The sequence below is a fragment of the Chenopodium quinoa genome, unplaced genomic scaffold, assembly GCF_001683475.1.
Source record: "Chenopodium quinoa cultivar QQ74 unplaced genomic scaffold, ASM168347v1, whole genome shotgun sequence".
In the NCBI taxonomy this organism is placed as follows: Eukaryota; Viridiplantae; Streptophyta; class Magnoliopsida; order Caryophyllales; family Amaranthaceae; genus Chenopodium; species Chenopodium quinoa.
Window position 1 is genome coordinate 1234238 of NW_018742329.1, and position 18821 is coordinate 1253058.

Below are 18821 nucleotides of genomic sequence, written 5' to 3' on the forward strand. Positions count from 1 at the left end.
GGTAGTATTTTTCTTCCTAGGCATTGTAGGTGTTTTGAATTCAATTCTTGCACCTAAGCGCTCTTTGGCAGGAGTCATCCTGTCACCTAGACGATTCTTCACATCGATTCTACCCTGATTAATCGAAGATTTCTTCACCAACAACTTCTTTACATTATTGGGAAAAGAAGGAGGAACCTTTTGGGTAATCACTTCCCATAAAGGTCTAGCGCTCGAGTAAGCATTGAATCTATCTACTTCTTGAGATACAGGGTACTCATAGGGAGGACGAAGATCCCCGGAAGGAATGTTCTGAAGCAAGTTGTATTGTCTTTTTACCCTGCAGGGATAATAATATGTTACACGAGACAAGCTTGGAAGACGGCAGAAAGGTTTCTTGTTAACACCAACCAACCTTTCTAATTTCCACCATGGGACGACCCACTTGATAGCAAAATCACGTGATTCAAAGACTTTTCTCCATCCACGGCGCCCGATTTTAGGGTTGTGCTTCTTCCTTCTCATGAAGCAATTGGGAGTATATTTTTCAATGTCGTCCGGGGGGCTAATTAATCCTAGCCTCTCCATTAGCCACGTCTGTAAAAAAAAATTGCAATGCAAATAAATTATTATTACAATACAAAAATATATTTTTTGATTTCCGTAATTAAAAATATTATTTTCTACCTGTAATAAAATTGGAGAGCCGCGAAGAGGCGCTTTTGGGTCCCTTTTCAATTCATCTAGACTAATCAGAGTCTCTCCAACTATTAATGGCATTGGATTTCTCCCTGATTCAATTTGTTCTAGCACAGTGGTTATAATTGATTGACCCTCGTTACTTTTACCACTACTAAGAAAAAATTGATTAAGCATGCAAAATAAGAATGCCCTTCTTCTATATATATGAAAAGATTCAGAAAGAGGTTTATCAAAATAATGTCGTGCAAATTCTTTCAAATTAACTATATTGCCATCTACTATTTTTGATAAATCCCTTTCCTTCAAATTAAAGAAGCGCTCAAAATCCTTATAATAGTATGCATCTACTCTAGGGATTACTACGAGGTTTATTGCAGGGAAGCCTAAAATAGCACCAAATTCCTCTGGCAAAGGGCTAATCTCATCATACCCTATTCTGAAACAATGAGTATCAACATTCCAAAATTCTAAAGCGGTATGTATGAAGTCTAGGTCAAGATCTACCCCTTTGATGCCATAAATTCCCCCCCAAGTGAAATAAATCTAATTCTTTTTTGTCTCTAGCATTAAGAGATCGACACCATTCATGAGTGTATTGGGTGAAGGTTTTGGTGACTAAAGACATGATTGTTATTTTTTCTAAAGAAGAGAATAATTTTATTCGCTGGAATTATGAGAAGAATCGGCTGGGCAGGGGGTTATTTATTCACAAATTGCGAAGAATTTTAATCAGAATGAAATACGGAGTCAGCGTTAATTGGCGTCAAACCCCTGTGATTGGCGCCAACCGCCAGAGCTTGGCGCCACACGCTAAGTGTAGCGCCTGGCGCCACGCGCCATAGTGTGGCGCTAGCTGGCGCCAAGTTGCCAGACAGTCGCGCGTGCTCAGTTTGCGTTTTTAATATTAAACTCGAGTCGGTTAATGACTTTATGGCTCCGTTTAATTTTCCTAAACATACTTTTATATCTTTTTTTCTTAATTAATTAAATATAGCTATTATTTCTAATTTATATTATTCTTTTTGGACTTTATTTTAAATTCCGAAAACCCAACATTTTTTCGATTTTTTTCCTTTTTTATTTTTTCTTTTTGGGGGAGAGAGTCGGATACCCTCCATCAATAATAAAAATGACGGAATTTTTGCGCAAAATTGTTTGTCATACTTCTCTTGCACACACAAACATAACAATTAAATAAATTCATAATAGCATAAATATACAGAATGTGTCCATAAATAATGAGTCAAAGGCAAAGTTCTATAAAAAAGTAAAAATAACATATACACAGGAACAAACTACTGCGCCGGAGGACGTAGGCCCATCATGTTATAAAATTGCGCCGTACGAGGAGTCACCTCTCCACTGGCTCCAGCTCCAGCTCCAGTCTCCTCGGGAGGAGGAAAACTATGCACAGGACTTGTCCACCCAAGATCAACCTGAGGCTGAGGCCGCGGAGGCTGCTGCGATGACGAGCTGACCTCGTACATCCCACCACCTCTAAAAGACGAAGTAGCCTCTCCTATCGGTGCGACATGAGCACCCTCAGAAGAAGATCCCGAGCCCTCAGCAACATCGGCTCGAGCAGCCTCTAAGCGACCGCCTCTACCCCCTGACGAAGTACGACGACGTCTCGAGCTAGACCTCGCCGGATCCCTCCGCCCCTCAGGTCTCGTGCGGGTGTGAGAAGCGATAGGCTGACCCTGCAAAAAAAAGTTAAGTCAGAAATAAAGTAAAGCTGAAGCAGCAATGCAAAAATAATGAGGAAGGCTACCTCTCGGACGACGTCATCCCTACGGCAAGTGGCCGCGTTCCTCATCCGGACGAGCTGGCTCCGGAAGGCATCTATGCATCGTGCCATAGCCGAAACCACCTCGCGTGAAAACTGTCAGAAAAATAAGTCAGTAAATACGCATGATATGTGATCACAAAAATTCTGAATTAAAACTAGGCTTACTCTAGTCAGGTGGCGAGGAATCGACCGCTCTACGAAACGCTCGCCCTCGGGAACCGGAGGAATCATCTCCTTGATCGGTCCGTACATCCCCTGGTAGTGGATGGACATACGGGGCGGCACAAACTCAACAACACCGTCCTGATAAAATAGAAAAAATCAGTAAAGTATTAATTGGGGGCTACTTAGCGAAAAATGAAAGCTAAAAATCTTACCCTCACATCCTCAGCCGGTACAGGGGCTGGAGCTAATAGAGTTAGTAGCTCCTCAGCATAACACCGCCTGAGGATCACATGGGACCACCAAGGGGTACCAGCTCCCTCAGACATGTTCGACAACCGTACCTCGTCGAACATATGATGTTGGGGAGCAGCAGGAACGACGAAGACATCAGAAGAGTGCTGTCTAGCGACCCTCTCTCCTAAGTACGCGAACGCTCCATAAGTCCCTAGAAAGTAGCGACGCTCAGTAGAGTACTGTACGGCTAATCCAAGGACTGTCCAACCGCCCCACGGTCGGTATACCACCTCAAGTCCCTATAAAAAGCATCAATCAGGCAAGAATATATCTAAAGTACCGCGGAAGAGCAAGATAAACAATAAAAGTCGTACCGAGATGATCCAGCTCCGGACACGTGCAGTGGACATGTCCACATGATGACCGCCCCAGGAGGCGCTCACTGGAAATCCCCTCGGCGATGGTTTCGCCGGCGCAACGGAAGGAAAGTACTCGTAGAACCAGATCTACAAGGAGTTAAAAGTGTGAGTAAATGCTAACTAATATGCAGAGCTAAACTTTATAGGGAGTAAATGTTTACCTCTACGACCTTCCAAAAAGCAGACAAAGCAATGTTCGTCCCAAAGGACCGGTGACGACACGAGTCCCTCAGCGCACGAACGAAGTCAGCATAGGCCAAGCTGGCCCAGTCATAAGTCCTGATCTGCTGAAGATCACGGACAGCAGGGAGGAAGTAAAGCAATGCCCTATTACCCTTGTCAGGGGAGAATGTCCCTGACAACAACATCAGCACGAAGATGCGCACCCGCTGCTCTCGGGTGGTCGCATCGTCATCAAGAGCTGCTGCCAGCGTCGAGTGGCGAATTCCTCTAGCCCCGAACTGAGTCGTCTCGACCTCAGCTCGGGCCCGAATAGCAATTGGCCCCAACAACTCCTCGACCTCCGAAGAGAAAACGTCGATTCCACTGTCGAACGGCAGTGGTATAGAGGTGAACTCCAGTCCTGTGATGAGACTGAATTCCGTAGGGGTGACCATCATCTCGCCCCAAGGGAAATGGAAGGTGTCGGTGGTGTCCGAGAAGAACTCCACCAAAGCGCGCACTACGTGATGACCCCCGCTGGAGGCAACCATAGCCTCAGAGGTCTCGAACAAAGTAGCAAGCCCGCAAGACTCCCATAGGAGCCTCGTCTCAAGATCCCTGGCGATGTGCATCATCCAGAGCCGTATGCCGTGTCCTCCCGGGCTCGGTGCCTTGTCTCACCCTCTCAGAAATATGGTGGACAGGAGCGAAGAATAGGGTCCGCTCATCCCACTCTGGAAGTCGACCAAGTGAAGTGGACAGCGTGGCGTCGTCCTCCACGGGCTCATGCTCCCGTCTAGTGTTTCGGGACCGTGAACCCGAGCCTCGTTGTCTAGCCATGCTACATTGTGCTGAATCATCATAAATTAAGGTTCTATAGTATCTAAGGTTCGCCTAGCCGCATGATACTATGTTCGCAAAAACAGAGTACGTAGTACTAAGACAGATCACAAATTCAAATTGAGCATGACAACATTTTTCAAGCAATCAAACAATTTCTTGCAACACTATAGTGATTATTGTGACAAATTGAACAAGAATTGCTAGCAAAAACATCAAGAACGAGCCACATTGTTCTTCACGACCTTAAGAGGTCCACCAATGGAAAATTGCTCATTTATTCACCAAATATAGTCAAACAAGTCTCAAATTACTCCCAAGGCAATATACAAACATAATCAAGCAAATTCATGGCATAAAACTTGACAAACAAAGCAAATTGAGCATTATAAATTTTGAATTTTCATGAAATTCGTGAATAAACATGCCAAGAATTCATAAAAATTGATGTGAGTTTGAAGAAAACTTACATAGATCAGGAAAATAGATGAAAAGAGCTTTGATTTGCAACAAATTTGAGCGAATTCGGTTGAGAAACGAGCAAGGAATGAGCAATTGAAGCCTTTGGGTTTCCTCGAGCAGTTTCGCGACGAACAAAGCAGCGAAATGAAGAAAAAAGGGGTATTTAAGGAAGACCCCGTGCTGGCGACAGTCTCTAAGCATTGGCGTCACAAATTAGGCTTGGCGCCTGGCGCCAATACCAGCGCCTGGCGCTAACATTAAAAAGCTGGCGCTGATGGTTTTTCAGCGACGCCAAAGCACCCACTCAGCTGATAAGGTTGTGCTAGTCTTTTGCAACATATTTTCGGGTTTCTTGGTACGCTAGTTAGCCCCTCTAAGAAATTTGACATGATTTATTAATCAGCTTGATTACATAAAGTGATCGACCCGATAAGAGATCGTCTCACTTAGCTTAAAGCACCTAAGCATTGGCTCATTAACAAAAGGCACCAACATATAGGTTCAAGCACAAGAAGGCACCGACATACAGGCATAGCGGAAGCAAAGTTCAGGCGAACTTTAAAAGATCGACAGGCGTGGATCTTCGGTAATTTCCCTTGAAAAATTATTGCATCAAATGAGGATGACTTCAAGAGAATATATCTTCGACAGCATTCCCTAGCTTGCGAAGAGTTGTCACGAATAACTGGAGGTAATTTCGGGCGAAGTTATCTTCGATAGTATTCCCTAGGATGTGGAATATTATCAATGCGGATGAGAATTATTTCAAGAGAAATAATCTTCGATGGTATTCCCTAGGATGTGGAATATTATCAATGTGGATGAGGATTGTTTCAAGAGAAATTATCTTCGATAATGTTGCCTAGGATGTGGAATATTGTCATAGCGGAGGAGGGTCGTTTCAAGCGAAGCAATCTTCTAATTTGGAAGCAGTTACAGGCGTAGCGGTTTTCGAGCGGGATGACATTCTCTGGCTTGTAGGAGGTCATCAAAACAATCGGTTACTTTCAGAGACGTGTGCTCGACGGTGCAAGATACGCGTTCCTTAACTCTTTTATCTATTTAACTAATGCTAGTTTTGCAGGTATCGGCGTTACAAGAGTGATTTAGGATTGCAGAACATTCTGAATCATTCTCCGTCCCTATGGATACTTTGACTTTTGTTTTTGAAACTCGCGTTTCTCCAAACTCAATCAAAGTGGGGGCTTCTATAGACACCCATTTTTGTCTCCCCAAAACCAAACCCGGTGATGAGTACCTTTCACGTCGAATCATAATCGAATGAAACGAAAGTGTGGAAGGTCTAGTGTTGCGGAGAGTTTTTATTTCTTCTCTTCTCTCTGTTTTTGAAAACTTTATTTTAAGAAAATAGCCAATCCTGTTTGGTTGGTACATGATATGGGTCCAATAGTGGTGTAGTTGGATGGGTCTTGACAAGACCTTTCCAACGATATATTATAAGCCCAATTCCGATGAATATTGAGGAAATTATGTTCAATTTACTAAACTGGGCCCGGTTTGAGCTTTAAATGCGGACCAATGATCTAGGGGAGGGCCTAATATGATTTATCATTCCTAATGCAATTAGGAATGGTTTTAGTCTTCTAGAATCTTCTAGAAGGTTCTTTTCATTCCTAATTCAATTAGCATTGATAAATTGACTTTTGTTGACTTTTCAGAGTTTTAATCAAAATCAAATAGCATTTTCGAAGAAATTATATTATTTTATCCTCCAGTACGGTAAAGTTATCGGATTTTTGAAAACGCGTTAAATTTAAGCTTGGCGTCTGACCCCAGGCCTTGGCGCCTGGAACTAGGCCTGGCGCTTGGCGCTAGCCATTGGCGCCTGGTGCTAGCCATTGGCGCTTGGTGCTAGCCATTGGCGCCTGGCGCTAGTGCTGGTGCCTGGCGCCAGCTAGCCTGGGTTGGCGCCAGCTCTGTTTTCTGAGCGTCCGACTCTGTTTTGTTAATTTATCTTTTTTGGCTGATTTTCTCTATAAATATCGTATTAAAAACTCCGTTTACATTCATCAAGATTCATCAACAATCAACATTCATTCAACAATCATTAATTCTTTAGCATTCTTTAATTCATTCATCTCTCTCAATCATCTCTTTCTTTCTTACTTTGTTTTCTTATACAAAATTCCGCATTTACAAGATCTAGAAACACCTTGCCATATTCGAAGTTGCCTTCGCCCTAGACGTGAAAGGTTTTAATTTTTGAGGGTTTGGTCCCAAATCTCTTTTTCAATTATTTAATTTAATTGTTTGTTTTATTATTTTCCTTGAAGTTACTAAAGTGTGTATTTTTTTATTAGAAAGAGGTACTAGGCATCAAAGTAAGTGCTTTTATTGATTAATTGATATTATGATGTAGAAATCATGTTTACATTGTTATTATGATTCCTAGTATCATGTCTAGGGTATTTTTAATATTTATTATGATTCCTACGATGCTTCCTATGTTCTAACTAATATTTATTCATGTTAGTATCATGTTAGGGTTAAAGATTTGATTTTTATTGCTTAGTGACATGCTAGAGTTTGTTATTAATCTTGTTAGTATCATGCCTAAGATCTTGCTATTATTATGCTTTAACATGATTCATGATTATTTTTATAATTGTTTTGATTATAATTATATTTATGATTATTATTATTATTTTGATGATGATTATTTTATTATTATTATAATTATTATTCATGAAATTGATTATTTATTATGTTGCTTGATATATTTATTTATTGCTTGATCTCACCTTTTATTGCTTGTTTAAAGGGAATTGGTACTTGCAATCATGCTTAATAAGATAATTAATAATCTTGTTTGGGTTAATTGTGATTATAATTCAAGTGATCACCAATAATAGTTTATTTGTGCATTAAATTCAACCAACATAGATAAACAGGTTTAGAGTTAATCCTATTGATTGCATGTTAATCAGAAAGCGCACATGAATACGAGCAGAATAAAGTAGAGGCCTATTATTAGGGCAGGTTCAATCTCTTTTAGGTTGGATTTGTACCTTCATCCCCGAACCCTTAGTTGGTTCAAGACCTTATGGAGTTGACGATCTCTTGGATCGTTAAGGGGTGTAACCTTCATCCTATGAATGGTTTACAAGTTCCTAAAAAAATTTGTTGGCGACTCTTTTGCTCTATCTTCTTCCCTTTTAGACGCCACCGTACTTTAGTGTATGATCACAGTGGGGTTCAAGCTAGTGGGATTTTAAAGGCTTGAATTATTCCCTACACTAGTCTTGCCAATGCATCAGCAAATTGATTTTCTTCCCTAGGTAGATATGTGTATTATACCTTCTCTAACTGATCAGTTTGAGTTTCCAGATAGGTTTGTTAAGGGGCCAGACTTTTGCTCCTTACTTTCCACCTTTTAGATATTTGATTGATAATTAGAGAAGAGACTCTGAATATCCTTAACTTTTTTACTCCCAATGCCAAACCTGTTTCAAGGCCTACCACGCATGCTTCATATTCAGCAGCATTGTTGGTAACGTGAAAATCAAACTTTATGGAGATTGGAATATGCTCTTCTTTAGGTGATACTAGTAATACTCCAACGCCACATCCCTTTTGGTTTGAGCACCGTCGAAGTACAAGGTCCAAGTATCATCTTTAGTAACCATTAAGTCTTCATCTGGAAATTCATTGTCTTGTATTGGCGTCGAGTCTTCTATTGGAAAGTTTGCTAGAAAGTCTGGCACCACAGATCCTTTGACAGCTTTTTGCAGCATAAACCTTACATCAAACTAGGCTAAATTGACTATCTATCTCGATATGCGTCCATTGAGTGTAGATTTCTCTAATAGATATTTGAGTGGATCTAATCGGGAGACTACAAAGACGGTATGCACTAGCATGTAATGTCTTAACTTGGTTGTGGCCCACACCAAGGCGAGTCACAACTTCTCAAGTCGTGTATAGCGTGCTTCGTATTCGAGCATCCTCTTGCTTAGATAGTAGATTGCGTTTTCTTTGCCTTCTACTTCTTGTGCTAGCATAGCTCCCATTGTCTCTTTGGTAACCGTCAACTATAACCTATGAGGTATTCCGGGAAGTGCTGGTGCTAATACGGGAGGATTTACGAGATAGGCTTTGATCTTTTCAAAGGCTTTTTGACACTTGTCATCCCATATTACTGGTACATTCTTTTTGAGATTTTTGAAGATTGGTTCACATATCGTCGTCAATTTTGATATGAACCTACATATGTATTGCAACCGGCCAATAAATCCTCGAATCCGTTTCTCGGTTTTGGGCGGTGGCATTGACATGATTGCTTTGATCTTGGTTGGGTCTATCTCTATTCCTCTGGAGCTTATGACATAACCCAAAATCTTGCCTGAGGTGACTCCAAAAGCACACTTAGATGGGTTCAACCTCATATTATATTTTCTTAGCCTTTCTAAAAATTTCCTTAAGGCTACCTGATGGCCCGGACGGTCTTTTGATTTTACAATCATGTCATCGACATATACTTCGACTTCTTTATCCATCATGTCATGGAGTAAGGCAGTTGATGCACGTTGGTAAGTGGCACCCGCGTTCTTCAACCCGAATGGAATTACCATGTAGCAGTAAGTGCCCCATGGTGTTATGAAGGTTGTTTTCTCCATGTCTTCTTCTGCCATGAGAATCTGATTGTAACCTACGTTTCCATCCATGAACGAGAGAAGCGCGTGATTTGCCGTGTTATCTACCAGAATGTCGATGTGTGGTAAAGGGAAGTCGTCCTTTGGACTTGCCTTATTTAGATCTCGATAGTCGACACACATTCTTACCCTTCCGTCTTTTTTCGGAACTGGGACGACGTTGGCGACCCATTCGGGGTATTGGTACCTTAATGAAACCTGCAGTTATTTGTTTTTGGACCTCTTATTTTATTTTAAGAGCTACGTCGGGTTTCATTCGACGTAACTTTTGTTTTACAGGTTTCATTCCTGGAATTAGTGGTATAGTGTGTTGAGCTATTTCTCTATTAATGCCTGGCATATCTTCGTATGACCAAGCAAATACATCGATAAATTCTTTAAGTAAGTTAATTAAATCGGTTCTTTCTTGTTTGTGAAGTGTTAGTCCGATTTTAACTTCTCTTTTATTGGTTGAATCATTTGAGATATCAACCGTCTCAGTTTCTTCAAAGACCGGTGTTTTCTTTTCGAGTGTTTCCATTGCTTTAATAATTTCTTTGTCTTTTTCATTGTTAGTTAAGCAATGATCGTCATCTTTGGTTAGAGAAGAACACAAGAAATAAGGAGAAGAAGAAATATTATTATACTCTGAGATCATTACATCAAAGAGTGATATGTCCTCAGGGACTTGATCACTAACTATTCTAGGAGAAGAAATAGAAGGGGACGGTGTTATTACTGAAGACCTAAATGACTCTATAGGGAGAGACATCGACACAGACTCTGACTCAGACGACTCTTCAAACATTGGTCCTTGCCCTGTCGTGATGGATATTTTTCTTGCACTTGGTGTAGTCACCTTGATAGTCTTGTGCCACCCTTGTAGTGATCCTTCAGCTGGAGTGATTAGCTTCGAGGGATCGAAGCTTTCGCTTTGTAAGACTATTTGAATGGGCGAAGAGTTATCCTCTTTGTAAGTTGGCTCATTCTTTTCTCTCCCAAATAGTAATCCCATGACGTTAAAGTCAAAGCATGGGGGTGCTTTCTCCTTATGGAAAGAAGTTGGGATTTCATTTGTGAAATAACAATACAAGAAAATCTCAAATCCCGGTTGCCTTATGCCGTTTACAACAAATGGCTCGGGAAATTCATGGCATATATAGTCCTCTCCTTCTTTTATAAATTGACCATTAAGTGTAAAAGGATACTGATCCATTGGGATTTCTTTCTTTTGAGTGCGAGCGTCTCTTCGTGCCTTTGATTTTTCCTAGGATCGCTTGAGATCTTTCGGAGTGGGTTCGAAACCAAGTCCGAAAGTGTCTAACTTAGGGAGGCCAGGTGACTCCAGCGATTTTTCTATTCCCTTCTTCTTTCCTAGGGTCATCCCAGGAAAATGTCCTTGTTTCTTCAGAATAGCATTTACAATCATGTTGGAATGGGGATCATGGCAGAGAGGGTTCCTTTCATCCTCCTGGATTAAGGAGAACTCTTCGTTAAAGCCCCATAAGTCTTCATCATCCTCGTCGTGCTCCACATTAATTATGGGATTTTCTATAGACATGATTCTCATGGGTGAATCATCGATGGTGATAGGAATTCCCCCAACTATAGCTTTTACTGGTTGGTGGAGAGATGAGGGGACGGACTTTAGGTCATGAAGTCAAGGGCGCCTCAACAGTAGATTGAACGAAGCTTTAATGTCTACTACTTGGAAAGTAGTAGCATGTTCTATGGCTCCCGCCGTTACGTTCATGGTAATTTTACCAAGAGCTTGACGACGAGTGTTGTCATAGGCCCTTATTCCTTGTGTAGACGGAGTTAAATCTTCACCCCTTATGCCTAGCATCCTCGCAGTTTTAAGTGGACAGATGTTGATGGCCGATCCGTTGTCTACAAGAGTCATAGGGATGTTCATTCTCTTGCAAATTGCCGTGAGGTTTAGTGCCTTGTAATGTTTGTCACCCTCTGGAGGTAAATCCTTGTCAGAAAAGGTGATCAAATTGATTAGACTAGGAAGATCACTCGTGAGGAAGTTATCCAACCCCTTAGAAGTGGTGTCAGAATCTATCCCAATTTTGTCCAAGGCATTCATTACAGCCAACCTATGCTCTCGAGATGTCGCCAAAAGTTTCCACACGTTCATTTCAACTTTTGTTTTCTTAAACCGTTTGACGATATAATTATCTTCAATGACTGGTATGGGAACTTGTTGCGTGGTTGGCATTGGTTGTGTTGAAACGGGAGGTTGCATTCTCCCGGATCTTGTGAGGACGTGTATCGATGGGTCTTCTTTAGCCTAAAATTCATCCATGGCGTATGACACAGAAGATGGAGATCCTACTATGTCTTTTAATTAGACATCTTCTTTATCACTATCACAAACTCCATTAATGCTTGCATCATCTTCTTGTGGAACTTGGACTAGTTTCTTTTTGTCAATTATTTTCTGAATTAAATCCTTAAATTTAAAACAATTTTCGATAGTGTGACCCCCTGACTGACGATACTGACAGTAATATCTATCTGTCCTTTTCAATGATTCGAATGGTCTCGGTTCGAGAGGTTTGATTTCGCCACTCTCGGAGAGCATTTCGAACATTTGTACATATGGGATCCCAATTGGAGTGTATATTATGTTACTCTTCTTGGGTTTTTCAGTGACTTGTAAAGGAAAACGATTTTCCTCATAAGTCGTTCCCATGGGTGTGAATTCTCTCTTAGGTACATCTTTCGGGAGTGGAATCTCGTCATATTTCTGCTGAATTTCCCTTATAGATTAGAGAGCTTCACGTAGCAAATGCGACCCTTCCATCATAGACAGTGTGAGTACTTGTATATCTTCTTTACTTGTCGGTTCTGGAAGGCTATCCATGGCGTCGAAGAAGATCTCCTCGTCTTCTTCAATGGCATGGATTTCTTTGACATGTTTAATGAGAGTCGAGGGGTCAACCTCGTTTTCCTCATCAGAGATAGCCAAGGCATGAGCGAGAGGTGCATTGTCAATGCTTGGCTTCTTACTGGCAGGGGGCAATGGCAGCTTGTTGTTGTCGATTGAGTCTTGGATAGCTTCCTTAAGCTTCCAACAGTTTTCGGTGATATGGCCCCTACCTTGGTGGTACTTGCAGTGTGCATTGGGGTTCCAATTAGCCGACCTCTTTTCAACTGGATATTAGGAAAGAAAATAGAAGACATCATAAAAATCATACTTGATATTAAATTTACCCTAGACATGATACTAGGAATCATAATAACAACCTAAGCATGATTTCTACATAATAACATCAATAAAAACCATTAAAGTACTTACTTTGATGCCTCGTACCTCTTTCTAATAACAAATACACACGTTAGTAACTTCAAGGAAAATAATAAACAAAACAATTAAATTAGATAATTGAAAGAGAGATTTGGGACCAAACCCTCAGAAATTAAACCTTTCACGTCTAGGGCGAAGACAACTTCGAATATGGCTAGGCGTATCTAGATCTAGTGAATGCGGAATTTTGTATTTGAGAGAAGGATAGTTTTAAAAAGAGGGAGAGAAAGAGTAATCAAGAAAATCTTAATGATTGTTGGTGAATTAGTGAATTGTAAATTGGAATTGATGATTATAGGTTGTTGATGATTGAAAACGGAGTTTTTACGACATTATTTATAAAGAAAATCAGCCAAAAAGATAAAATATCAAAAACTGAGTTCTGACGCAAAAAACTGAATTGGCGCCAAACGCTGACCTTAGTGCCAGACGCTAAGATTGGCGCCAGGCGCCAAGTCTAGCGCCAGACGCCAATCGTAGCGTCAGACGCTACAGCTGGCGCTCGGCGCTAACTCAAAAATCCACGCGTTTTCTAAAAATCAGATAAATATTGCCGTACAGGAGGATAAATCGTATTTTCCTCAAAAAAATGTTCTTTGATTCTAATTAAAACAATAAAAAGTCAACAAAAGTCAATTTATCAATGCTAACGAATTAGGAATGAATAGAACCTTCTAGATGAATCTAGAAGACTAAAACCATTCCTAATTGCATTAGGAATGATAAATCTATAATAGGCCCTCCCCTAGATCATTGGGCCGCATATAATGCTCAAACCGGGCTCAGTTCAGTAAATTGACCATAACTTCCTCAATATTCATCGGAATTGGGTTTATAATATATCGTTGGAAAGCTCTTGTCAAGTCTCATCCAACTACACTACCATTGGACCCATATCATGAACGAACCAAACTGGATTGGCTGTTTTCTTAAAATAAGTTTTCAAAAACAGAGAGAAGAGAAAAGAAATCAAAACTATCCGCAACACTAGGCTTTCCACACTTTCACTTCATTCGATTATGATTCGACGTGAAACGTAATCAACATTGGGTTTGGTTTTGGAGAGACAAAAATGAGTGTCTACAAGTATGCATATTTTCTATTTTTTGATTTAATAAATTAGAATTTTTTTTAAATTAGTGCAATTTCTTGTATTGTAGCCTATATAATACTCCGTATGAAGATTGGTGGATGAATTGCTTCATAAAGTGTTATAGCCCTTTTTTGACAGGGATTTTCATTTGAATTTTTATGGAGATGCAATTTAACAATCAAATAAAAGAGTTTAATTTAAGATTAGAACAGGGTACCTAAAATGTTTAAGACGTCCTGAGCCTTAAGGGCTACATATATCATTACCCTAAAATGTATACCCCTATTAAAACAAATACAAACTTATAGTAACTAATAATTTTCTTTTTTCAGTGAATATTCGAGCGTTGCTCGGGAAAAGTGTTAGTTCCCTTACTATAAAATACTCTTTTTACTTTAAATAAAACTCTTTTTAAGGAAAATCCAACCGTGATAACAGCTAAGGCTATTTTTTCAAAGTAACACATTGGAAGTCTAAAATAAAAACCAACTTTCAAAATAAAATGGAGTTCAAAACCTCAAAACAAAATAGAAATAATTAAATCACAATTTAGAACCAATCCAAACATGGCCCTTTTTAAAAATCCAACTTGAAATTAAAAACACCAACAAAGTTAGTCCATGATTAATAACACAAAACATAATACTAGGAAAGCATAGCAAATAGCTCTCGACACTTATTTCCATTATGCTCTTCATGCTTCAACCACTTGTCACTCTCCCTTTATTTCAACCCTCTACTCACCATATAAATGGGTCATAGTAGGGCCAATCAAAGGAAAGCCAAATTAGCAAAAGCTGATTACATATGCACCAAACTAACAACAACAACAACAACAACAACAACAACAACAACAAAAACAACAACAACAACAACAACAACAACAATAATAATAATAATAATAATAATAATAATAATAATAATAATAAAACACGCTTGCCATACAATCACAGTCAACTTACCTTTGACTCATAATTAGCATTATTAGTTATAAAATAATAGCTTTGGATTACGCATCGAACGAGTTTCCTTCCTTTAGAATAGCCCATTAAAAATGGATCTTCCAATTAGGGAGCTACCTTAATTGGCACCTACTATGTCACACTTGATGACGGAATTCCAGCGCATAAATAATAATAAAAGAAAGTACAGTTGTAGGTGTCGTTTGAAGAGCGCCTACGTTAAGTATGTCTGAATATTTTTGGCACCCTTAGGAAGTGGAAATTGACATATACGATTTGGGATAGCGATTAGAAACAAGGAAAGTAGGGAGCCACCAACAAGTTTTTAAGGAACTTGTAAACCGTTCGGGGATCATAAAAGGCAACTACGAATAAAGGGACAATGATAGGCAACAACGATTGACTCGTGAAGGTTACACCCCATTCATAATCCATGAGATTACTAACTCCATATGGTTTGGAACCACGAAAGGAGGATCGAGAATGATGGTACGAAGTGAGTCATTGAGTCACATTCGCCCGTATTGGCCTCTACTTGATTCTTTGGGTGAAAAGTGATTCCTGCGATCTCAAAGGCATACAAACAAAATATTCAATTTTCTCCAAACTTTTATTATTGCTAAATTGGTTGTATATTAATGCACAAATAATTCTAAAATATTTTTGATCACTTAATAGAACAACAAGATTAAAAAGGAACCTAAACGGTTGTCCAAATTATCTTATTATGCGTTATTTTCGATTTCATATTCCCTTGAAACATGCAATATAATGATCAACAAATATAGTAAAAATCAACATTAATATTGGAAGCAATTCAACAATAAATTGTTATTCAAATCAAATCATAATAAATCTAATCATGATACTAGCAACAACAATAAAAATAAAACTAATTAAGTGATTAATTACTCACTTTCCATGTTTCCTTGAATTTCTACATCATGAATAAATTGTTAGTAACTTCAATAAATATATAAATCAATTTGAAATAGTTAAATAAAAAATAGAGTTTATTTTGTCCAAACCCTCAGTTAATTATACCTTTCACGCCTTGGTTTAAGTATAGAATTTTAAGTATTGTATGGACTCCGATCCATGAAGTGCTTAGGGGAAGTATTATGGAAGAATAGGGAGGCTAGTGTTTAGGCTAAAGAGGGAGAAGAGAATGATTTTGTGATCAAGATTGTTTGTTATTGAAAAAGGGGTGATATGACTTTTATTTATAAAGAAAAATGAAGGGTCTAAGAATTAAGATAAAATCCGAATTTGAATTGGAATAAAACTATTGCGGTAGGCAACAATTTTTGCTGTTTTTTTTATCATATCTTTTGATCTAGAAATCGGAATAGGATTAATAATATGTCATTAGAAAGCTCTTGAAGTCTAATTTTTAACCCAATTATAATCAGATCAAAATATTTTGTATAATAAAAGATACAGCTAAAATAGTGGGACGGTGTTAGATTTGGATAGAGTTTAGTATTTCTTTTATATCTTTTTCGTTATAGCTCGGAACAAATATTATAATACATCATTGAAAATATAATTTCAAGATCTATCGAACCATATAAGATTTGGATAAAAATTATGAGGCACGAAAATTACATCTGACTATCTTTGAACGACTTTCAATTCAAATCGAATTAGGACTTTCAAAAAGAGGAGTTTTATTCAATTTCAAACTCTTTAATCTTATCTTTTCAAAAGGGATAATTAAGATCTTTTAGAAAATTATAGAAGCTTTCAATTAATCTTAATTGGTTTAGGAATGGGATTAAATCCTTTGGACCCTCTACATGAACATTGGGTTGTAGGTAAGGTGGGTTTAGGTTTGGTTTGGGCTTAGTTTAGTATTTTGGCCATAACTTATTCGTTTTAGGATTTGAACTTATAATGTATCGTTGGAAAACTATTTTCAATTCATATCCAACTATTCAATCATTGGACCTAGATTATGGACCAAAATAAACTAGTCTAAACGTTTTTATAAAAAGGACACAAAATGAATGACTTTAAGGGACACAAAATGAATTATTTTGGGTTTAAAGATACGAAAAGGGGAAAATAAGTTATGGTTAGGGGAAATAGGATAGGAACTGGGTTGGTTTAAGAAATGTATTAGGATTGGACATGGAATTAAGCACTCCAAGATTAAATACTCAACTAACCAATAATGGCGGTGAAAGGTTGTTCAACATCGGGTTTGGTTTTGGGGAGACATTTTTAGCTGTCTACAACAACGTCCGGTACCCCTGTACAAGCTATGCTCAAACATAAAGTCACATAACTCCCCTCATATGTTCATACTCAAGGTATATATGTTCCAAGTGTTTTGGTGCGTATCCTCTTACACTTTACGTGATTTATGAATTTAACATGTGATGACTCCAACTAATCAATCAAGAATAAACATAATAACAATCAACATATACTTCCAATTCATTAGTGAAGTGAGCACATATTATTAATTATAATTAAGGTTCCTTGGCTAGGTTTGTGCACAAAATTGCACAATTACTACCTTGGTGCATATAATGCACTAATAAACTTCCTTGACTCAATCTCAACTTACTTGAGTGAGAAAATAAATAAACTAAATTCTTGACTCAACACCAATCATAAATGGGTGAGAATAAAATTCATGAATCATGCTCAATAATTCTAATTATAGCTCTTTTAAACATACATAAGTGTTGCGTACTTAATTTCATGCTTCCTTGATACTTAAAAGTAATACACACTTCCATGATACACATATATTCAACTTGTATCATGCTTCAAATATCATATTCACATGCTTGCATAATAGCTCATGTTCAACCAACATCAATTCCAAGTACATAATAACTAACCAAACATCTACTAATTCATCACTTCAATCATATTTCACAATCCTAACATGATACTACACATATAAGCACAAATATTCTTGTGCACATACGTACCTTAAATATCGCCTTAAATCGGCCACACTCGCTAGAAATCACCTAGCTCGAAACTTCCTACAATTTAAAAATCATAACTATAATAAGTTAACTAATCTCACAAATTTCCAGCAACAATAATACTCCACTATTAAAACGACCGTAAAATATAAAATCTGTGATCGATTTTGACATAGTCGCAATTTTACGACCGTTTCTAAGGCGGTCGTAGATTTGCGACCATTTTTTTTCTGTTAAACGGTCACAAAGGTATTTTATCATTTTTTTAAAAATAAAATTCATGTAAAAAATGGAACCAAACAAAAACAATATTATTTGCGACCGTTTTTGAAACGGTCGCAAAAGGGTAATTTTTTTAAAAATAAAAAGTACAAAATGAGTGCCAAACTCACCCTAACCCTAACATTAATGAATTGCCGCTCCATCACTCCTCTTTCCTTTCTATCTCTTCCTTTTCCTTTCTCTCTCTTCTCATGGTTCTCCTCCTCCTCCATGATCAGCTCTCTATATTCTCTTTTTCTTTCTTTTCTATTTACTTTTTTCCTTCTCTTTCTCTTAATCTTCGCTTATTCTCCTTCAGCTCTCGTATTCTTTCCTTTTCTCCTTCACGTTCTCTTTCCTTTGTCTTTCTTTACATCTCCTCCATTTTCGCTCTTTGTTTCTTATTCATTCTATCTTTTTCTTAGGATTTTTGTCAGCTAACGAATTGCGGTGTTGTATTTTTGTCAAAATTTGGTATTAATGGTCAAATTCGACTATAAAAATTCTAGATCTGGAGTTTTTATGGTCGAATTTGACCATATAAACCTAAAGAGGAAGAAGTTTTCTGAAAGGTGTGTTTTCTTCTCTGAAAATTTTGTTTATTTTCAATTTTTGTTGTTTTATTTTGTTCTCTAATTTCCATGATTATTCGATTTATTTTTTGTTTGTTTTTTGTTTGAGTTTTGGTTCGATTTTTGCTGATTTTGGGTTTTATTTAATTTTCATTTAGTTTATTTGATTTTTCGTGAACTTTGTATATATTTTGTTTGAATTTTTTTGATTTTGGTTTGATTTGAATTCTCGTTAATTTTTTTTCAAATGTTTAGAGTCTGAATT